The sequence below is a fragment of the Salmo salar genome, chromosome 15, assembly GCF_965601325.2.
Source record: "Salmo salar chromosome 15, fSalSal1, whole genome shotgun sequence".
NCBI lineage: Eukaryota > Metazoa > Chordata > Actinopteri > Salmoniformes > Salmonidae > Salmo > Salmo salar.
In genome coordinates this window covers 46041004-46065468 of record NC_138305.1, presented here as the reverse complement: position 1 = coordinate 46065468, position 24465 = coordinate 46041004, and the positions used below count along the sequence as shown (strand labels likewise).

The 24465-nt window shown below is 42.4% G+C and overlaps 1 protein-coding gene across 4 annotated transcripts in view; it reads right to left on the bottom strand.

Annotated features, from left to right (window-relative positions):
* Positions 1-24465, bottom strand: part of slc5a6a (solute carrier family 5 member 6a) — a 44422-nt gene that overhangs the window by 13233 nt on the left and 6724 nt on the right. For 3 of the 4 annotated variants that reach the window (XM_082961823.1, XM_014144568.3, XM_014144570.3), the window contains exon 2: positions 171-296. The gene's annotated coding sequence lies outside the window, so the exon portion shown is untranslated. Of the gene's footprint in view, positions 1-170; positions 297-596; positions 746-24465 lie in introns of those variants that run through there. The other variant, XM_014144569.3, reaches the window with a different exon arrangement.

The window sequence follows — 24465 nt, the reverse complement described above, 5'->3', positions numbered from 1 at the left end:
ACGTCACCTCACTGATGCAAAGACACCGACCTATTGTGACACCGGTGACCCTTGAAATCAGCAGGGCTGGGAGAACATTGATTGCAAAAGAAGAGGCCTTGAGAGAATGAGGGAGACAGACAGAGACTGAAAGACAGAGAGAGAATCAATAAGTGTCAAGCAGGTCTTACCGTGCTAGTGGTTGGGCTGGCTGGTGAATGGTGGTCCGGGGAACCTAGGACTGAAATAGTCAAGCAGTGGGAGTGTCTTCCTCATAGGCACCCATCTTAAACCACCGTGGAAGGCAATGGGAAGACCTGCAAAAATAATACAAAACGTTTTTAATAACACTTACCAAATAAATCATTTCAATCTAATACAACTAGGTTCTTGTTTTAAAAGTATAAGTGCACATCATAAAAACAAACATCATCGTACACTTCATCATTTGTTCTGCCACTAAGCAAACTATCATTTACAGTCTCCAATTACTGGCAATATTTGTACTATCAAGTGTCAAAACACATCTGGACTCCCCACTGCACTCTTCATCACTTTCACTCCTCTACCATTTAAGACATGTAATACTATCCAACTCTTTTGTTTTGACAACACACCAACTCCAGCTGATCTGAACTGTCATGCCTTGGTAACTGGCAGCTTCCTGCAGAGCAGCTTTGTGAGACGCAGCGCTCCATTTCGATTAGTCCTCAACGCCAGCGGTCATGTGTTTACGCGAATATGTGAGTGTCTGAGCGAGCTAGTGCACGTGAGGGGTCATGGAGGTGCCATGGCATGCAAACTTTAGACCTTACATTGTGCAATTATATAAACAAATACCTTCATTCCAGGGGTGCAGAAGTTTAAAGCTCTGGCTGTGTGCTAGCAATGAACTACCCGACTTCAACTCATTCACTCCAGGTTACACTTCAAACTGAGACGATACAGTATGACTGACACATAATCCACTCACGTTTCCAACAGTACGATCAGTGCATGCCGTTCCAAGGTTTCAGGGTTAGATACACACAGGCCTACTGCATGTTTATGGGTAGCCAAGTGTCTTGCAACAACTTCACTGTCAATGATAGAGTTTACTCCTCACCTGTCATTGTATTGTATCTAAAAAATAATGGCCATTTTCTGCTGCATTCTTCAGCTTTGGTTTCAGCTATCACCAATATAAAAATCTAACAACCATACCAAAGTTATTCTATATAACCATACAATAGATTAGATTACACTATTCAATTTAGCAAACCATACAACTATGCACAAGGAGAACTTTTAACAATTTCCACTTAACATTAAAAAAAAACACATTTACTGGAAAAACTGTGTAGATGCAAAGTTTGGTAACAGAATTTCGGTAAAATCTCCCTGTTTTTTCACGTTTTCCAAATATCTACTCCAAATTAAAAGATGAAAGAATTGGGTGTCAGCAATGACATGACACCTTGACTTTGAAAAAATCTGTTGGTTATAGAACTACAGTAAATTAAGTGGATTTAGACCTGGTGACACGGGATTACATCATGGGTCCCGGATCTGTACTATACAGAAACGCGTAATTCTGGATATGAATATCATTCTTTTCATAGCGTTAGAGCCTGAAAAGGTACACAAAAAAGGTAAAATTATGCAATATCCTGCTTTGCATTGTTGGGTTCTGAGAATATGAAATATACTTATGTCACTAAGGGAGAGAGGGTAATGTATAACGTTTACATTATATCAGGTATCCTATTGAAATATACTGCTCAAAAAAATTAACACTTAAACAACACATCCTAGATCTGAATGAAATAAATAATCTTTTCTTTACATAGTTCAATGTGCTGACAACAAAATCACACAAAAATAATCAATGGAAATCCAATTTATCAACTCATGGAGGTCTGGATTTGGAGTCACAGTCAAAATTAAAGTGGAAAACCACACTACAGGCTGATCCAACTTTGATGTAATGTCCTTAAAACAAGTCAAAATGAGGCTCAGTAGTGTGTGTGGCCTCCACGTGCCTGTATGACCTCCCTACAACGCCTGGGCATGCTCCTGATGAGGTGGCAGATGGTCTCCTGAGGGATCTCCTCCCAGACCTGGACTAAATCATCCGCCAACTCCTGGACAGTCTGTGGTGCAACGTGGCGTTGGTGGATGGAGCGAGACATGATGTCCAAGATGTGCTCAATTGGATTCAGGTCTGGGGAACGGGCGGGCCAGTCCATAGCATCAATGCCTTCCTCTTGCAGGAACTGCTGACACACTCCAGCCACATGAGTTCTAGCATTAGGAGGAACCCAGGGCCAACCGCACCAGCATATGGTCTCACAAGGGGTCTGAGGATCTCATCTCGGTACCTAATGGCAGTCAGGCTACCTCTGGCGAGCACATGGAGGGCTGTGCGGCCCCCCAAAGAAATGCCACCCCACACCATGACTGACCCACCGCCAAACCGGTCATGCTGGAGGATGTTGCAGGCAGCAGAACGTTCTCCACGGCGTCTCCAGACTCTGTCACGTGCTCAGTGTGAACCTGCTTTCATCTGTGAAGAGCACAGGGCGCCAGTGGCGAATTTGCCAATCTTGGTGTTCTCTGGCAAATGCCAAACGTCCTGCACGGTGATGGGCTATAAGCACAACCCCCACCTGTGGACGTCGAGCGCTCATACCACCCTCATGGAGTCTGTTTCTGACCGTTTGAGCAGACACATGCACATTTGTGGCCTGCTGGAGGTCATTTTACAGGTCTCTGGCAGTGCTTCTCCTGCACCTCCTTGCACAAAGGCGGAGGTAGCGGTCCTGCTGCTGGGTTGTTGCCCTCCTACGGCCTCCTCCACGTCTCCTGATGTACTGGCCTGTCTACTGGTAGCGCCTCCATGCTCTGGACACTACGCTGACAGACACAGCAAACCTTCTTGCCACAGCTCGCATTGATGTGCCATCCTGGATGAGCTGCACTACCTGAGCCACTTGTGTGGGTTGTAGACTCCGTCTCATGCTACCACTAGAGTGAAAGCACTGCCAGCATTCAAAAGTGACCAAAACATCAGCCAGGAAGCATAGGAAATGAGAAGTGGTCTGTGGTCCCCACCTGCAAAACCACTCCTTTACTGGGGGTGTCATGCTAATTACCTATAATTTCTACCTGTTGTCTATTCCATTTGCACAACAGCATGTGAAATGTATTGTCAATCAGTGTTGCTTCCTAAGTGGACAGTTTGATTTCACAGAAGTGTGATTGACTTGGAGTTACATTGTGTTGTTTAAGTGTTCCCTTTATTTTTTTGAGCAGTGTATTTAGTGCAGGGAAGCGATCACGTGGCAGGCATTGATAAGGGGAGAGAGCCATTGATTAGTGATGAAGGGGGGGAGGGGGGGGGGGTTGAGATCAGGTCACGTTAAGGGAGAAATAAAAGTGTATGGCCGGTATCACTTAGTGTCCTGCCTAGCAGTAAAGACAATGTTTGTACAGATGTGTAGGAGGAGACTCAGCCTAGGAGGAAGGGTTAAATATCAGTACTTGTGTGAAAATGGTTTGTCTAATGCAGCTGTATTGATCCTCTCAGAAGAATAAACTTGGTTGAGTTTTTTACTCTGAGAATTAGAGCCGAACAGCATATTTGGTCACATTTGGGAATTATTTACACTGACTATTATTTTAATGACCTCTGCCCCCAAACAAGACCATGTTTGGTTGGGCCGGACCAAATCTGAACCAATAACAGACGACATCTATGCATTGCCAGTTTGGACATAAAGTACAGCATAGTAGAGCTCATTACATCGCATTATACTGTACTCCACTCTAGTGTGCTCTACCGTACTAAATTCTCCTACACTATTTTACAGTACCGCACTTTACTGAACTGTTATTGTAGTCCTCTACTGGACCAAATCTGAACCAATCATCCCCTTCTATGTTTGGGCAAAATCAAGGCCGGTCAGGACAGGACCAAAAATCTGTCTGTGAACACTGAAATTAAAACAAGTCTGGACTTCACCAAAAAACAACATCTGTGGATGTTGAAATCTCACAGCAAGGGCAGACCGACCAAATTTCAACGTCCATGGACGTCTGGTGTGCGTCGGTTCGTGCTCAGTGGGTAAGGATGCTGGTCACAGTCAAAGATGTAGAGGCCTTAAGTGCCCAAAAGCCTGTTTTAGCATGGGCAGCGCCATTGAGGTCTTTCACCATTTTGAAGTAGTAAACTTAATGAGACTTCCTATGGGGTTAAGGACGGGTCACATAACTCCATCCAGGTCATCAGGAGAGATCAGCGATTCCATAACTGCAGGTGGCAGGCAGTAAATAGACAATCTTGGCTTAATAATACCTGTTCAAACACTCCAGATGGCAGTATGCACCCTTTCAGCTTGTGTACCAACTGATAGAAGTAGCAGAAAAAGAAAATTGACTACTTCAAAATGGAGACGGCCTCAACGGCGTTGCCTGTGCACTTAGACACCATAATGGGACAGATATTTTGCGATCTCATACATCTCTATGGTCACAGTAAATGGAAAGAGGGGACTCATGGGTAGGTGTCAGTAAGAGCCGGGAGAGGTGACAACTGGAGTGAGAGAGAGGAGGCAAAGAGCGAGAGGGAGGGGTTGTCCAGGCTGTTTTCGCACTTGCTTTGACCACCAGACGACAGAATGAGAAAGAAAACAGTTGAAATTAACATTATGCAGCATGAAGGTGGGAGAACTGCACCGTGACCCAACTGTGGTTTGTGACTACTACTGAATTCCCATTGTAACCAATTCAATTGCAGTAATTTGAGTTAATCACTTAATAATTTAGAAACCAAATAGGTATCAGTAAAAAACTAACTAATTGGTAGGTCTACCTTCAGTTGTTACTTCTGTAAACTTTCATTATCCTCCTTCCTCATGAGGAAGAGAAATTTGAAATGATCTTGTGGGGTTTTGGTAATGAAATTTCAAAGCACAGTTCAATGTTTCTTAAACTTACATATGGCAAATAATTTCTCCAAAACTAAATATGCAACAATTTAAGATTTTACGGAGTTACAGTTCATATTAGGAAATCAAGCAACTTAAATAAATTTAATTGGGCCCTAATCTATGGATTTCACATGACTGAGAATACAGATATGCATCTGTTGGTCACAAACATCTTTTTTTTTTGGGGGGGGGGAAATCAGAAAACCATTTGCCTCATGCAGCACGACATCTCCTTCGCATAGAGTTGATCAGGCTGTTGATTGTGGCCTGTGAAATGTTGTCCCACTCATCTTCAATTGCTGTACGAAGTTGCAGGATATATTGGCGGGAACTGGAACACACTGTCATACACGTAGATCCAGAGCATCCCAAAATTCCTCAAATGGGACTAGCTGGGACATTTTCAGCTTCCAGGAATTGTGTACAGAACCTTGCTGAAACATGAGTTCATGGCGGCGGATGAACGGCACGACAATGGGCCTCAGGATCTCATCACAGGATCTCTGTGCATTCAAATTGCTATCGATAAAATGCAATTATGTTCGTTGTCCATAGCTTATGCCTGCCCATACCATAACCCCACCGCCACCATGGGGCACGCTGTTCACATCATGATGTCAGCAAACCACACGATGCAAAACACGTGGTCTGCGGTTGTGAGGCCGGTTAGACATACTGCCAAATTCTCTAAAACAAAGCTGGAGGCGGCTTATGGTAGATAAATTAACATTACATTCTCTGGCAACAGCTCTGGTGTACATTCTTGCAGTCAGCATGCCAGTTGTACGCTCCCTCAAAACGTGAGATATCAGTGGCATTGTGTGACAAAACTGCACATTTTAGAGTAGCCTTTTATTGTCCCCAGCACAAGCTGCACCTGTGTAATGATCATGCTGTTTAAGCAGCTTCATGATATGCCACACCTGTCAGGGGGATGATTACTTTGGAAAAATGCTCCCTAACAGGGATGTAAAAAAACAAAAAACAATGGGACCAACACTGTGTTTTGATGCATTTCTAATACCTTAAGACTTTCTGGTAGATGTTTTCTAAGATGCCTTTACTCATTTTTAGGATGGAAAATGGTTGAAAACATGTACATTTATTAAAAATATAGACTCTTAGCTTTCATTTGACATGCTCCTATGAACTTCACATGTTGGTCCTTTTACATGGAAATGCCCAAAGCTGGAGCACAATAGCTGTGACCAGCTCAGAGGGCATCCATTCCTCTGATAGATGGGGAGCGACAGAGAGCCCCTCCCACCAGTCTAAATGGCTCATCTCCAGAGCATTATAAAACACAGCATTGTCCTTTACAGGCCCTGAGTCACAACCTAAGTCTATTACATTTTTTGCAGTGTTACTTAAACCACGTGACTGCATTTCATAGCAGTCATCGTGACAGGCTTTAACGTATAGGCCTAGGCTGGGCCTATAATAATTATGGATAATTATGGCAGCTAATTTGACTTACTCATGCCTGACAATACTGAGCTGTTCTTAATGATGGGCTCATATTATAGGTAATGAAAATAAGTACCCTCAGGGGATGATCAGTGTAAAGATCGTGGATCAAGAGGTTCAGATATGTTCTGTTCCTGTGAAAAACCAGGCTGGCGAAAGAAGGAGAGATACTGTATTATTGTGAAAGGAACATTAAGAAAACCAGACTTGCTATACAGAGATACTGTATCATACTGAATGGGAAAGGTTACTAGCATTTCCAAAAGAGTTGAGGGGGATGTTTTCTTATCTTTTAAAGGATAAACAAGGTTATGAATGTTGTCTATACAGTGTCTAAATCCAATTTAAACAGCCTTGTGTTTCTTCCTGATAGAGTCCTTAACTTCTATGGGCTAGGCGGGACACAGTCAGTGAAATATCAGGGCGGCAAATTCAAAAACAACAAAATGTCATAATTCAACTTTCTCAAACATACAACTATTTTACACCATTTTAAAGATAAACTTCTCGTTAATCTAACCACATTGTCCGATTTCAAAAAGGCTTTACAGCGAAAGCAAAACGTTAGATTATGTTTGGAGAGTACATAGACAAAAATAATCACACAGCCATTTTCCAAGCAAGGACATGTGTCAATAAAACCCAAAACACAGCTAAATGAAGCACTAACCTTTGACGATCTTCATCAGATGACACTCCTAGGACATTATGTTACACAATACATGTATGTAAAAGTGTTGTTCGATAAAGTTCATATTTATATCCAAAAACAGCATTTTACATTGGCGCGTGATGTTCAGAAAATGTATTCCCACCAAAACGTCTACAAAAATACTCATCATAAACGTTGACAAAATATACAACAATTATTTTAAGAATTATAGATAGACTACCCCTGGATGCAACCGCTGTCAGATTTTAAAATAGCTTTACGGAGAAAGCACATTTTTCAATATTCTGAGTGCATAGCTCAGCCATCACGGCGAGCTATTCAGACACCCGCCAAGTTCGGGGCAACCTAAACTCAGAATTAGTATTAGAAATATTCTCTTACCTTTCCTGATCTTCATCAGAATGCACTCCCAGGACTGCTACTTCCACAAGAAATGTTGTTTTTGTTCGAAATAATCCATATTTATGTACAAATACCTCAGTTTTGTTCGTGCGTTCAGATCACTTATCCAAAGGCATAACGCACGAGTGCGGAACGAGAGACCAAAAGTCAAAATGTTCCATTACCGTACTTAGAAGCATGTCAAACGCTGTTTAAAATCAATCTTTATGGTATTTTTTATGTAAAATTGCGATAATATTCCAACCGGACAATAGCATATTCATTCAAGAAGAAAAAGAAGGAACGGCGTGCTCGCGTATATCCAATCCCTTTGTTGCCAGGCAGACCACTCAGTAACTGAGCTCCTATACTCTGCTCAGTGACAGGAGAATGCTCAATCCACTTTCTGAAGGCTTTAGACAGCCAATGGAAGCCTTAGGAAGTGCAACGTCACCCCACAGACACTATAGCTTCGATAGAGAATCAAAAGAACTACAATTCTCAGACTTTCCACTTCCTGCTTGGATTTTTCTCAGGCTTTTGCCTGCCATATGAGTTCTGTAATACTCACAGACACCATTCAAACAGTTTTAGAAACTTCAGAGTGTTTCCTATACAAATATACTAATAATAATAATGCATATTCTAGTTTCTGGGCCAGAGTAGTAACCTGTTTAAATTAGGTACATTTTTCATCCGGCCGTGAAAATACTGCCCCCTAGCCCAGACAGGTTAAAGTCTGCACTTAAACATTAGCATTTTCCCTTTCTGTAAGGTTAAAGAGTATAAAAATGTCTACCATAGCGTGACAACTTCTGACAAGCTAAATGCTTAGAGCCCACTGCACTGTGGTGAAATAGTTAACCTGCGAACATATACCATACCTGTCCATTTCAACAAGTAGGTTACAACATGGGAAAAAGCTGAGTCAGAGTCTATAAAAGAGAATGATTTGAGTGAGAAGTTTGTTTTACCAGGACTGTAATCTCTCAAAACAGTGGTTTGTTGAATGAATGATCTCTGCCAGTCATAGGGCCTGTGCTGATCAAAACGGTGGAAGCCTGCCATGACTGTCTGATTCTCCTGAGCCTGTGTGATCAAACCCATTATCACATCTTACGAGTCATCACCTGAGGTAGACTACTAGCGAGAGCAACCTATGCCACAGCATCACCTCTACAGTAAAATCAAAACACACGCATTGGGCACCAGCAGTTAGGAAAATAAGGTAATCTGAGACTAGTCCAGAATCAACAAAAAGACAAGGTACAGTAATTGGTAAACAGGTCTAGGGCCTATTGAAATCAACCTACTCACTTGCAGTCATGTTTGATATTACTAAAGAGGTTGTACAGCTGCTGAAACAGCAGTGGGGTCTTAATGGGGCTTCACTGGCCCTGTGACAAATCAAATCAACCTTTATTGGTCACTGTTACATTCCCCAATAAGAAAACCTAAAATATTGGTCGCTCAACAGGGGGTGTCCACTGAAAGTTGACAAGCAACAATCTGGATCCTAAAAGACACCCACTATAAATTCCCACTAAATTTGCCTCAGACAAGGAAAACCAAACTAAAAAACACACACCATCTTATAATGTGGAGCAAACCCAAAAGAGGGGAACACAAGATAAAAGGCTTGATTTTAAAATCAAACTCAAAAGAGAAAGAGCTAAATTGCAGTCAAGCACATCTAACAGCTCTCATGCCAACACAGGTGAAACTAACAAGGCGAAAGGTGCAACACATCCTGACCAACGAGGATGATTCCAGGGTAAGCCAAGACAACAATATAGCCCATATTGTTGTTGGACAAGTTAGCTCACAACCAACAACACCCATTTCACATCATGAGCAACTTAAATGCGTCACCTTCTCCAATATAAACATGGTGTTACTTGTCAGTCTCGCATACAAGACAGACACTCTGTGTGTGTATATAAACTAATCAAAAACAGAAACGTCCTCTCACTGTCAACTGCGTTTATTTTCAGCAAACTTAACATGTTAAATATTTGTATGAACATAAGATTCAACAACTGAGAGAAACTGAACAAGTTCCACAGACATGCGACGAACAGAAATGTAATAATGTGTCCCTGAACAAAGGGGGGGGGGGGGGGGGGGGGGTCAAAATCAAAAGTAACAGTCAGTATCTGGTGTGGCCACCAGCTGCATTAAGTACTGCAGCGCATCTCCTCCTCATGGACTGCACCAGATTTGCCAGTTCTTGCTATGAGGCACCTGCAAGATCCCGGACATTTCTGGGGGGAATGGCCCTAGCCCTCACCCTCCAATCCAACAGGTCCCAGACATGCTCAATGGGATTGAGATCCGGGCTCTTTGCTGGCCATGGCAGAACACTGACATTCCGGTCTTGCAGGAAATCACGAACAGAACAAGCAGTATGGCATTGTCATGCTGGAGGGTCATGTCAGGATGAGCCTGTAGGAAGGGTACCACGAGGGAGGAGGATGTCTTCCCTGTAACACACAGCGTTGAGATTGCCTGCAATGACAACAAGCTCAGTCCGATGATGCTGTGACACACCGCCACAGACCATGACGGACCCTCCATCTGGTGTAACTCGGGCAGTTGTTGTTGCCATCCTGTACCTGTCCCGCAGGTGTGATGTTCGGATTTACCGATCCTGTGCAGGTGTTGTTACACATGGTCTGCCACTGCGAGGATGATCAGCTGTCCGGCTGGTCTCCCTGTAGCGCAGTCTTAGGCGTCTCACAGTATGGACATTGCAATTTATTGACCTGGCCACATCTGCAGTCCTCATGCCTCCTTGCAGCATGCCTAATGCACGTTAACGCAGATGAGCAGGGACCCTGGGCAGCTTTCTTTTGGTGTTTTTCAGAGTCAGTATAAAGTGTCCTAAGTTTTAATAACTGTGACCTTAACTGCCTACCGTCTGTAAGCTGTTAGTGTCTTAACGACCGTTCCACAGGTGCATGTTCATTAATTGTTTATGGTTCATTGAAAAAGCATGAGAAACAGTGTTTAAAACCTTTACAATGAAGATCTATGAAGTCATTTGGATTTTTACGAATTATCTTTGAAAGACAGGTTCCTGAAAAAGGGACGTTTCTTCTTTGCTGAGATATATATATATACACACACACACACACACACACACACACACTTCTCAAAAAAATAAAAGGGAACACTTAAACAACACAATGTAACTCCAAGTCAATCACACTTCTGTGAAATCAAACTGTCCACTTAGGAAGCAACACTGATTGACAATAAATTTCACATGCTGTTGTGCAAATGGAATAGACAACAGGTGGAAATTATAGGCAATTAGCAAGATACCCCCAATAAAGGAGTGGTTCTGCAGGTGGTGACCACAGACCACTTCTCAGTTCCTATGCTTCCTGGCTGATGTTTGTCACTTTTGAATGCTGGCGGTGCTTTCACTCTAGTGGTAGCATGAGACTGAGTCTACAACCCACACAAGTGGCTCAGGTAGTGCAGCTCATCCAGGATGGCACATCAATGCGAGCTGTGGCAAGAAGGTTTGCTGTGTGTCAGCGTAGTGTCCAGAGCATGGAGGCGCTACCAGGAGACAGGCCAGTATATCAGGAGACGTAGAGGAGGCCATAGGAGGGCAACAACCCAGCAGCAGGACCGCTACCTCCGCCTTTGTGCAAGGAGGAGCAGGAGGAGCACTGCCAGAGCCCTGCAAAATTACCTCCAGCAGGCCACAAATGTGCATGTGTCTGCTCAAACTGTTAGAAACAGACTCCATGAGGGTGGTATGAGGGCCCGACGTCCACAGGTGGGGGTTGTGCTTACAGCCCAACACCATGCAGGACGTTTGGCATTTGCCAGAGAACACCAAGATTGGCAAATTCGCCACTGGCGCCCTGTGCTCTTCACAGATGAAAGCAGGTTCACACTGAGCATGTGGCAGACGTGACAGTCTGGAGACGCCGTGGAGAACGTTCTGCTGCCTGCAACATCCTCCAGCATGACCGGTTTGGCGGTGGGTCAGTCATGGTGTGGGGTGGCATTTCTTTGGGGGGCCGCACAGCCCTCCATGTGCTCGCCAGAGGTAGCCTGACTGCCATTAGGTACCGAGATGAGATCCTCAGACCCCTTGTGAGACCATATGCTGGTGCGGTTGGCCCTGGGTTCCTCCTAATGCAAGACAATGCTAGACCTCATGTGGCTGGAGTGTGTCAGCAGTTCCTGCAAGAGGAAGGCATTGATGCTATGGACTGGCCCGCCCGTTCCCCAGACCTGAATCAAATTGAGCACATCATGTCTCGCTCCATCCACCAACGCCACGTTGCACCACAGACTGTCCAGGAGTTGGCGGACGCTTTAGTTCAGGTCTGGGAGGAGATCCCTCAGGAGACCATCCGCCACCTCATCAGGAGCATGCCCAGGCGTTGTAGGGAGGTCATACACGCACGTGGGGGCTACACACACTACTGAGCCTCATTTTGACTTGTTTTAAGGACATTACATCAAAGTTGGATCAGCCTGTAGTGTGGTTTTCCACTTTAATTTTGAGTGTGACTCCAAATCCAGACCTCCATGGGTTGATAAATTGGATTTCCATTGATTATTTTTGTGTGATTTTGTTGTCAGCACATTCAACTATGTAAAGAAAAATGTATTTAATAAGATTATTTCTTTCATTCAGATCTAGGATGTGTTATTTTAGTGTTCCTTTTTTTTTTGTTGAGCAGTGTATTTCACACACCACCAGTCAAAAGTTTGGACACACCTAGTCATTCCATTTCCATTATTTTTACTATTTTCTACATTGTAGAATAATAGGGTAGACATCAAAACTATGAAATAACACATATGGAATCATGTAGTAACCAGAAAAGTGTTTAACCAATACATTTTATATTTGAGATTTGTCAAAGTAGCCACCCTTTGACTTGATAACATTAAACACTCTTGGCATTTTCTCAACCAGCTTCATGAGGTAGTCACCTGGAATGCATTTAAAATGAACAGGTGTGCCTTGTTAGAAGTTAATTTGTGGAATTTCCTTCCTTCTTAATGCATTTGAGCCAATCAGTTGTGTTGTGACAAGGTAGGGATGGTATACAGAAGATAGCCCTATTTGGTAAAAAACCAAGTCCATAGTATATTAAGAACAGCTCAAATAAGCAAAGAGAAACAACAGTCCATCATTATTTTAAGACATGAAGGTCAGTCAATCTGGAAAATGTTGCGAACTTTGAACGTTTCTTCAAGTGCAGTCGCAAAAACCATCAAGCACTATGATGAAACTGGCTCTCATGAGGTCCGCCACAGAAAGGAAGACCCAGAGTTACCTCTGCTGCAGAGGTTAAGTTCATTAGAGTTACCAGCCTCAGAAATTGCAGTCCAAATAAATGCTACAGAGTTCAAGTAACAGACATCTTATCATCAACTGTTCAGAAGATACTGCATGAAATCAGGACTTCATGGTCAAATTGCTGCAAAGAAACCACTACTAAAGGACACCAATAAGAAGAAGAGACTTGCTTGGGCCAAGAAAAACGAGCAATGGACATTAGACCAGAGGAAATCTGTCCTTTGGTCTGATGACTACAAATGTGAGATTTTTGGTTCCAAACGCCGTGTCTTTGTGAGATGCATAGTTGGTGAACGGATGATCTCCGCATGTGTGGTTCCTACCGTGAAGCATGGAGGTGGTGTGATGGTGGTTTGCTGGTGACACGGTCTGTGATTTACTTAGAATTCAAGGCACACTTAACCAGCACGGCTAGCACAGCATTCTGCAGCGATACGCCATCCCCTCTGGTTTGCGCTTAGTGGGACAATCATTTGTTTTTCAACAGGACAATGACCCAACACACCTCCAGGCTGTGTAAGGGCTATTTGACCAAGAAGGAGAGTGATGGAGTGCTGCATCAGATGACCTGGCCTCCACAATCACCCGACCTTAACCCAATTGAGATGGTTTGGACCGCAGAGTGAAAGAAAAGCAGCCAACAAGTGCTCAGCATATGTGGGAACTCCTTCATGACTGTTGGAAAAGCATTCTAGGAGAAGCTGGTTGAGAGAATGCCAAGAGTGTGCAACTCTGTCGCCAAGGCAAAGGGTGGCTACTTGGAAGAATCTAAAATATATTTTGATTTCTGTAACACTTTTTTGGTTACTACATGACTCCATATGTGTTATTTCATAGTTCTGATGTCTTCACTATCATTTTACAATGTATAATTCTTTTTTGTGAATGAATAGTTGTCCAAACTTCACTGGTACTAATATACATATACACACACACTACCATTCAAAAGTTTGGGATCACTTAGAAATGTCCTTGTTTTTGAAAGAAAAGCACATTTTCTGTCCATTAAAATGATCAGAAATACAGTGTAGACATTGTTAATGTTGTAAATGGCTATTGAGCTGGAAACGGCTGATTTTTCATGGAATATCTACATTGGCATACAGAGGCCCATTATCAGCAACCATCACTCCTGTGTTCCAATGGCACATTGTGTTAGCTAATCCAAGTTTATCATTTTAAAAGGCTAATTGATTATTAGAAAACCCTTTTGCAATTATGTTAGCACAGCTAAAAACTGTTGTTCTGATTAAAGAAGCAATAAAACTGGCATTCTTTAGACTAGTTGAGTATCTGGAGCATCAGCATTTGTGGGTTCGATTACAGGCTCAAAATGGCCAGAAACAAAGAACTTTCTTCTGAAACACGTCAGTCTATTCTTGTTCTGAGAAATTAAAGCTATTCCATGCGAGAAATTGCCAAGAAACTGAAGATCTCGTGCAACGCTGTGTACTATTCCCTTCACAGAACAGCTCAAACTGGCTCTAACCAGAATAGAAAGAGTTGGAAGGCCCCGGTGCACAACTGAGCAAGAGGACAAGTATATTAGTGTCTAGCTTAAGAAACAGAAGCCTCACATGTCCTCAACTGGCAGCTTCATTAAATAGTACCCGCAAAACACCAGTCTCAACGTCAACATTGAAGAAGCGACTCCGGGATGCTGGCCTTCTAGGCAGAGTTCCTCTGTCCAGTGTCTGTGTTCTTTTTCTCCATCTTAATCTTTTCTTTTTATTGGCCAGTCTGATATGGCTTTTTCTTTGCAACTCTGCCTAGAAGTCCAGCATCCCGGAGTCGCCTCTTCACTGTTGACGTTGAGACTGGTGTTTAGGGTAGAGCTCAAAGTTAGAATAAAAAAAGTGCCCATCCAAGAAGGCCCAAGGTCATTGGCCACAGGTAAAATTACATCAAATCACGTTATATCTACAGTAGCTTTGATTAGACTGATCGTGTCAACATCATACTTCCAAAATCTTAGCTAGCAGTCATGAATCAAGTCGACAATCTACTGGCAAATCCTTTTAAATCCTTGTCATATATAGAGACATAATGAAGAGAAATTATAGATAAAACATATCGGTGCTCATCAGCCATAAACATTACAGAAGTTGGAAATCGCAACTTCAACAATAACTGGTTTGGAAGGAATCAGTGACTATCTGCAAGCATTGCAAAGCAATCACTAGCCTGCTATTAAGTGGAGTAGGTGTGTGGTCCAAATTATTGGTTTAAGGGTCTCTTTCCCAATCTTAAAATGATAAACATTAAACATTGGCCATGCTGTCAATCCAGCATGACTTCTGCCGCGCTTAAAACAACTCAGAACAGAGAAATCTGACGGTGAATTCAAGACAAATGGGAACTCAAAATTTGCTCTGACTGGTAAAATATATTTTGAACAGTCATCAAACTCGGAATTGTAAGTCGGGAACTCGGGCCTCTTTCTAGAGCTACGACCTGAAAAATCACTGACATCATGATTCAACTTTGTTACAGTGCAATGAATGTATTTTGTTGTTGTTGTGTTGTGGCTTTGCTGGCATGCATCCCTCCAATTTTAGTTTTTTGTGCCCCACCAAGATTTACATGCTAAAATCGTCACTGCCTTCTGGGACCAACTCACAAGCCTAAAAGGATAGCAGCTTTAACAGTGTCATAATCTGAACTCTGATCAAGAGATAAAGCGGTGTACACTTTGAGCTTTCCCCACAAGAACACTGGAGGAGCAGTGATCAGATATCACGCAGTCGTTTTAAGGATGTGGCAATCCGGTCAAACAGAGTAAAATATACATCCACTTGCTTTTCATTGAAAGGCGGTACAAGATGGCTGTTCCGACCAAGATCAAACTCTATTGAGGGTGCAGGATGGCCCAACTTGATTCAAAGTGCTTGCGGCACTCTCTCTTTGGCGTCCTTCCATCTCTTTTAATAGAATGGCATGCTCACGTTCTTGTTCTCTGGCTGCACGTTTTATTCTTGTTCCATGGTTTTACCCAAATGGCCTTGCTCCACACTAGAGGTCAACCGACTATGATTTTTCAACGCCGATACCAATACCGATTTATTGGAGGACCAAAAAAGCCGATACCGATTAAATCGGACAATTTATATATGTAATAATGACAATTACAACAATACTGAATGAATACTTATTTTAACTTAATATAATACCTGAATAAAATCAATTTAGTCTCAAATAAATAATGAAATATGTTCAATTTGGTTTAAATAATGCAAAAACAAAAAGTGTTGGAGAAGAAAGTAAAAGTGCAATATGTGCCATGTAAGAAAGCTAACGTTTAAGTTCCTTGCTCAGAACATGAGAACATATGAAAGCTGGTGGTTCCTTTTTAACACGAGTCTTCAATATTCCCAGGTAAGAAGTTTTAGGTTGTAGTTATTATAGGACTATTTCTCTCTATACCATTTGTATTTCATATTCATTCTAATAGGTACTTTAGTATTGCCAGCTGTCGTGTCTTTGGCATCATTAAAACTGAAAACGTATTTATCAAATAACTAATTATTATTACGCGATTAACCTGATTAATCATGTAACTGTAATTAACTAGGAAGTCGGGGCACCAAGGAAAATATTCAGATTACAAAGTTATAATTTTCCTAATATAACTTTCAGATATTTTAATAAACGTCAAACGTCGTAAATTGTTGGTTATCTGCACGAACCCAGTCTTCACTATGAGTCATCCATACATCAATTGTCTTAAAATAATTTATTTACTAACTAGGTAATTCACAGAAATGCATAACAAACAGTAGATATGTTTACAAGGAAATGATAGGAGAATGTGCCCTCGAGGGCTAAACCGGCATGGCGGCTTGTTAGACAAAAGGGGAGTGGGGGTCAGCTGAGAAGGCACTACAGAGTTGATAATTATAACAATTGAAATGCTAATCCTTTGCACATGAACGTCAATCATTCGGGAATAATTGCAATCAATATATATATTTACGCTCAGTGTGTCGTCGGGGTCTCTGTTGAAAAGTTTGTTTCTGTTGGAGAGTTTGTCCGCTCTCTCTCTCTGTCGTGGTTAGAGTGGATAGTTCAGAGAAACATTCATTCATGTCGTTATAGAACAACTGTTTCGGCGGTTGTCGGTCTTCGCGTTCAATGATACCGAATTCCTAGCTGTAGACTAGTAATTAATATCAAAAGACTTGTTCTTATTCTGTCGGTATCGATAGTCTAAGAGTTTAACCACGTGGTATGGTCAAAAGTTCAGCAAGAGAAATGCATGGTCTCAAACCTTGGCCCTCTCGTTATCGAGGTAAGCTGGTCTGGTGATAGAAAACCTAGGTGGGGGTTTTATTCGGAAGAGCAGAAAAGGGTCTGTCCCATGACGCCAGACCATAACTGTGCTCATGGGCGGTCCTCTGATTTAGTTAACCTCCAAAGGGAATTGGAGTTCATTAAACAGTTCAAAATCACATTACACAATTTCAAACAGTTCCATCCTTATTCATTCATTTTATACAACCATTAGATGTAGGTCTCATACCTGAGACTCTTATATTAACATGGTTATGGTAATGTGGCGGTATTGTCTCTCATGAGTTTCACAAAATTGTACCAAACGGACCAGTTCGTAGCTGGATTCTTCACCAGAACATAAATGCTATTTGGTTCTCCAGTTCTGTGAGGTGGAAGAAATTCCTTGTTCTCTCTATGAAACGCACTCTCTCTCTATACTGTGGCCATGAGGAGAGGATCTCCTCATAGGGATTTACGACCTCTTCTGACAGAGCCTGGTGTCAGGAGTATAGAGGTAGGGGGATGGTGCATAGAAAAGGGCTGGTGCAGAGGGAGGGGGGGGGGGGGGGGGGGGTAGAGTGCTCGATGTACCCAAAGAGGGCAACGTCATGACACAGCCTAATCTCGGGAGTTGATAGGCTAGAAGTAATAAACAGCGCAATGCTTGAAGCACAGCGAAGAGCTGCTGGCAAATGCAGGAAAATGCTGTTTGTTTGAATGAATGCTTATGAGCCTGCTGCTGCCTACCACCGCTCAGTCAGACTGCTCGATCAAATTCTAGACATAATTATAATAACACACAGAAATACGAGTCTTAGGTTATTAATATGGTCAAATCCGGAAACTATCATCTCGAAAACAAAACGTTTATTCTTTCAGTGAAATACGGAACCGTTCCGTATTTTATCTAACGGGTGGCATCCATAAGTCTAAATATTGCTGTTACATTGCACAACCCTCAATGTCATTATGTACAATTCTGGCAAATTAATTACGGTGGTGGCCTGTCTGACAAGGTGTCGTTCTTCTTGTCTCTGTTTATTGAAGAGTGAGGATCTTAGCTGTCCCGTGACACTTCCTACGGCTGCCATAGGTTCTCAGAAGGCGGCAAAACGCTGAATCGTGGCTTTGCAGGCTCTGGCTGAAAAAAAGTAGCGAGTTTGGGTAGTGGCTGGTTACAGTACTGTGAGACTCAGGCTCGTGCCCGCGTCGACCGAAAGCTTTGTTTTCTTTCCTCTGTTTAGCTAAATGGACATTCCCGGTCGGAATATTGTCGCTTTTTTACGAGAAAAATGGCATAAAAATGGATTTTAAACAGCGGTTGACATGCTTCGAAGTATGGTAATGGAATATTTCGATTTTTTTTTGGTCACGAATTGCGCCATGCGCACGACCCTGATTTACCATTTCGGATAGTGTCTGGGACGCACAAACAAAATTCCGCTATTCGGATATAACGATGGATTATTTTGGACCAAACCAACATTTGTTATTGAAGTAGCAGTCCTGGGAGTGCATTCTGACGAAGACAACAAAAGGTAATCAAACTTTTATAATAGTAAATCTGATATTGGTGAGTGCTAAACTTGCCGGGTGTCTAAATAGCTAGCCCGTGATGGCTGGGCTATGTACTTAGAATATTGCAAAATGTGCTTTCACCAAAAAGCTATTTTAAAATCGGACATATCGAGTGCATAGAGGAGTTCTGTATCTATAATTCTTAAAATAATTGTTATGCTTTTTGTGAACGTTTATCGTGAGTAATTTAGTAAATTGTTAGCAAATTCCCCGGAAGTTTGCGGGGGGTATGCTAGTTCTGAACGTCACATGCTAATGTGAAAAAAGCTGTTTTTTGATATAAATATGAACTTGATTGAACAAAACATGCATGTATTGTATAACATAATGTCCTAGGTGTGTCATCTGATGAAGATCATCGAAAGGTTAGTGCTGCATTTAGCTGTCTTCTGGGTTTTTGTGACATTATATGCTAGCTTGAAAAATGGGTGTGATTATTTCTGGCTTGGTACTCTGCTGACATAATCTAATGTTTTGCTTTCGCTGTAAAGCCTTTTTGAAATCGGACAGTGTGGTTAGATAAAGGAGAGTCTTGTCTTTAAAATGCTGTGAAATAGTCATATGTTTGAAAAATTGAAGTTTTTGTATTTTTGAGGAATTTGTCATTCGCGCCACGCCTATCATTGGATATTGGAGCAGGTGTTCCGCTAGCGGAACGTCTAGATGTAAGAGGTTAAAATCAATGCACAAGTATATATTTTTAAACCTGCATATTTAGTTAATATTGCCTACTAGCATGAATTTCTTTTAACTAGGGAAATTGTGTCACTTCTCTTGCGTTCTGTGCAACAGAGTCAGGGTATATGCAGCAGGTTGGGCCGCCTGGCTCGTTGCGAACTGTGTCAAGAGCATTTCTTCCTAACAAAGACATCCAACTTCGCCAAACGGGGGATGATTTAACAAAAGCGCATTTGCGAAGAAAGCACAATCATTGCACGAATGTACCTAACCATAAACATCAATGCCTTTCTTTAAATCAATACACAGAAGTATATTTTTTATAAACCTGCATATTTAGTTAAAAGAAATTCATGTTAGCAGGCAATACTAAACTAGGGAAATTGTGTCACTTCTCTTGCGTTCATTGCACGCAGAGTCAGGGTATATGCAACAGTTTGGGCCGCCTGGCTCGTTGCGAACTAATTTGCCACAATTTTACGTAATTATGACATAACATTGAATGTTGTGCAATGTAACAGCAATATTTACACTTATGGATGCCACCCGTTAGATAAAATACGTAACGGTTCCGTATTTCACTGAAAGAATAAACGTTTTGTTTTCAAAATGATATGGTCAAATCCGGAAACTATTAATGACCTAAGGCTTGTATTTCTGTGTGTTATTATATTATAATTAAGTCTATGATTTGATAGAGCAGTCTGACTGAGTGGTGGTAGGCAGCAGCAGGCTCGTAAGCATTCATTCAAACAGTACTTTACTGCATTTGCCAGCAGCTCTTCGCAGTGCTTCAAGCATTGCGTTGTTTATGACTTCAAGCCTATCAACTCCGGAGATTAGGCTGGCAATACTAAAGTACCTATTAGAACATCCAATAGTCAAAAGGTATATGAAATACAAATGGTATAGAGAGAAATAGTCCTATAATAACTACAACCTAAAACTTCTTACCTGGGAATATTGAAGACTCGTGTTAAAAGGAACCACCAGCTTTCATATGTTCTCATGTTCTGAGCAAGGAACTTAAACGTTAGCTTTCTTACATGGCACATATTGCACTTTTACTTTCTTCTCCAACACTTTTTGTTTTTGCATTATTTAAACCAAATTGAACATATTTCATTATTTATTTGAGACTAAATGGATTTTATTCAGGTATTATATTAAGTTAAAATAAGTGTTCATTCAGTATTGTTGTAATTGTCATTATTAAAACACACACATACATACATACCACACACACATATACACACACACACACACACACACATCTACATACATACATAAACTGCTCAAAAAATAAAGGGAACACTAAAATAACATCCTAGATCTGAATGAATGAAATAATCTTATTAAATACTTTTTTCTTTACATAGTTGAATGTGCTGACAACAAAATCACACAAAAATAATCAATGGAAATCCAATTTATCAACCCATGGAGGTCTGGATTTGGAGTCACACTCAAAAGTAAAGTGGAAAACCACACTACAGGCTGATCCAACTTTGATGTAATGTCCTTAAAACAAGTCAAAATGAGGCTCAGTCGTGTGTGTGGCCTCCACGTGCCTGTATGACCTCCCTACAACGCCTGGGCATGCTCCTGATGAGGTGCGGATGGTCTCCTGAGGGATCTCCTCCCAGACCTGGACTAAAGCATCCGCCAACTCCTGGACAGTCTGTGGTGCAACGTGGCGTTGGTGGATGGAGCGAGACATGATGTCCCAGATGTGCTCAATTGGATTCAGGTCTGGGGAACGGGCGGGCCAGTCCATAGCATCAATGCCTTCCTCTTGCAGGAACTGCTGACACACTCCAGCCACATGATGTCTAGCATTGTCTTGCATTAGGAGGAACCCAGGGCCAACCGCACCAGCATATGGTCTCACAAGGGGTCTGAGGATCTCATCTCGGTACCTAATGGCAGTCAGGCTACCTCTGGCGAGCACATGGAGGGCTGTGCGGCCCCCCAAAGAAATGCCATCCCACACCATGACTGACCCACCGCCAAACCGGTCATGCTGGAGGATGTTGCAGGCAGCAGAACGTTCTCCATGGCGTCTCCAGACTCTGTCACGTGCTCAGTGTGAACCTGCTTTCATCTGTGAAGATCACAGGGCGCCAGTGGCGAATTTGCCAATCTTGGTGTTCTCTGGCAAATGCCAAACGTCCTGCACGGTGTTGGGCTGTAAGCACAACCCCCACCTGTGGACGTCGGGCCCTCATACCACCCTCTTGGAGTCTGTGTCTGACCGTTTGAGCAGACACATGCACATTTGTGGCCTGCTGGAGGTCATTTTGCAGGGCTCTGGCAGTGCTCCTCCTGCTCCTCCTTGCACAAAGGCGGAGGTAGCGGTCCTGCTGCTGGGTTGTTGCCCTCCTACGGCCTCCTCCACGTCTCCTGATGTACTGGCCTGTCTCCTGGTAGCGCCTCTATGCTCTGGACACTATGCTGACAGACACAGCAAACCATCTTGCCACAGCTCGCATTGATGTGCCATCCTGGATGAGCTGCACTACCTGAGCCACTTGTGTGGGTTGTAGACTCCGTCTCATGCTACCACTAGAGTGAAAGCACCGCCAGCATTCAAAAGTGACCAAAACATCAGCCAGGAAGCATAGGAACTGAGAAGTGTTCTGTTGTCCCCACCTGCAGAACCACTCCTTAATTGGGGGTGTCTTGCTAATTGCCTATAATTTCCACCTGTTGTCTATTCCATTTGCACAACAGTATGTGAAATTTATTGTCAATCAGTGTTGCTTCCTAAGTGGACAGTTTGATTTCACAGAAGTGTGATTGACTTGGAGTTACATTGTGTTGTTTAAGTGTTCCCTTTATTTTTTTGAGCAGTGTATATAAAATTGTCCAATTAATCGGCATCTGCTTTTTTTGGTCCTCCAATAAATCGGTATTGGCGTTGAAAAATCATAATCGGTCAACCTCTAGTAGTGAGGTCTGCACAACGCATCACCGGGGGCAAACTACCTGCCCTCCAGGACACCTACACCACCCGATGTCACAGGACAGCCAAAAAGATTATCAAGGACCACAACCACCCGAGCCACAGCCTGTTTACCCCGCTATCATCCAGAAGGCGAGGTCAGTACAGGTGCATCAAAGCTGGGACTGAGAGATAGAAGCTGTTTTTCAATCTCAAGGCCATCAGACTGTTAAACAGCCATCACTAACATTGAGTGGGTGCTGCCAACATACTGACTCAAATCTGTAGCCACTTTAATAATAAAAAAAATGGATGTAATAAATGTATCACTAGTCACTTTAAACAATGCCACTTTATACGTTTACATACCCTACATTACTCATCTCATATGTATATACTGTACTCTATACCAGCTACTGCATCTTGCCTATGCCGCACGGCCATCGCTCATCCATATATTTATATGTACATGTTCTTATTCATTCCTTTACACTTGTGTGTATAAGGTAGTTGTTGTGAAATTGTTAGATTACTTGTTGGATATTACTGCACGGTCGGAACTAGAAGCACAAGCATTTCGCTACACTCGCATTAACATCTGCTAACCATGTGTATGTGACCAATAACATTTGATTTGACTACATGGGTCATTTATGGAGTGTTCTTGAATGCATGTGGTTCAAGAACAGACCATATAGAGCAGAAATCTAAGTGACCTTTCAGGGAAAGTATTGTGGTAATATGATGACAACATGATGGTAATATGATAAATAATATATAGTATAAATATACTATAGTCTTTCCTACGAGGAACTCCAATTAGCTGTCTGTCAACTACCCTCCCGTGACTGAGGTGGGGGAGCATGAACTTAATCCACGTGGTAAATAAGATCATACCCAAAAGGTCAACGGCCAGTTACAGGGTCCTCTGGCTCTTTGCTAGACTCCCTCTGCTACAAACATTTGGGATCACTTAAATCAAATTTCATGGATGGAAACTTGACACCAGCCATGCAGTGTAGACACGCCACAGAGGAGGGAACTCTATTAATTCACTAGTGGGAGGAAGCCCTGGAGGAGATATTCCCATCTTAATAAGCCTGCCCTTTACAACAACAAAAATGTGTTCTTACGCAACATCCTTTTCCTGCACCAGTAGGGTGTGACGAAGTTAGGCCTACATCTTGATTGCCTGCTATGTGATGTGTTAAGAGTCTGACGATGTAAAAACATTTAGCTACAGTAGTACTAATGACTATCCCCAATCCAAAGTCCTAGTTTTAGGATGCGTCAAGAGAGGGCATGGGAAGGAAGGACATCTAGACACACATCAGTGCCGCTTTCACATGCTAAAGATCAGGATGGAAAGCCACTGTTGCCTGGCAACTGGGCCGAACATTGTACCTGATCTTGGGAAACGCAGCCTGCCCTGCGTTGACGTAACACTCTTCAGTGTAATTTGTGTAAAATAGAAATCCATTTTACGTTCAACATTGGGAGGGGGAGTAGAACATAATGATGGGAAGGGATGCAGCTGAAACCGACAGATCCTGCAGTATCAGACCCGTTTAGTGCTAGTATACACAATAGGAAAGATTAGAAGATAGGCCTATGCAATTAACAGTTTAGACATACGTTCAAACATTTTTCATTTCAGGAGAACAAATAATGTTCTGCATCAGGTCACGTAATCTCCAACAGAGACAACCGTTCAGACAAATCAGTCTACAGGCACTGAGTCTTCTCAAGGTACCATCAAGACTTACCTTGATGCATGCTCCTCACCTTGTCATGGCATAGTGGTAAACCCGTTCACACCATCATGTGCCTCAGACAGTTTATCACGGCTACCCAAAAGGGCAAGAATCTGAGTAATCATTAAACCCTCCATCTTATTCAGGAACGAGTGAGTCCCATGAATGCTGCTCTGAGAAAGTACAGCATGTGTGTGTGAGGAGGGGTTATGGTAAGACTGGGAGGGGTATACAAATATAAATATTCTGAATCACAGTGTGTGAGATATAGTAGCGGTGAGCTGTCACTATAACCACAGTTGGCAAAGATTTGTGTAGCACAAATCCTAAAGTTCTTTTGAGTACCAAGGTTCAAAATGAAGGTTATTAGCTTTCCAAAAGAGTTGAGAGGGTTTTTATCTACTGAAGGAGTTCAGTGATAAGGTGGCCAT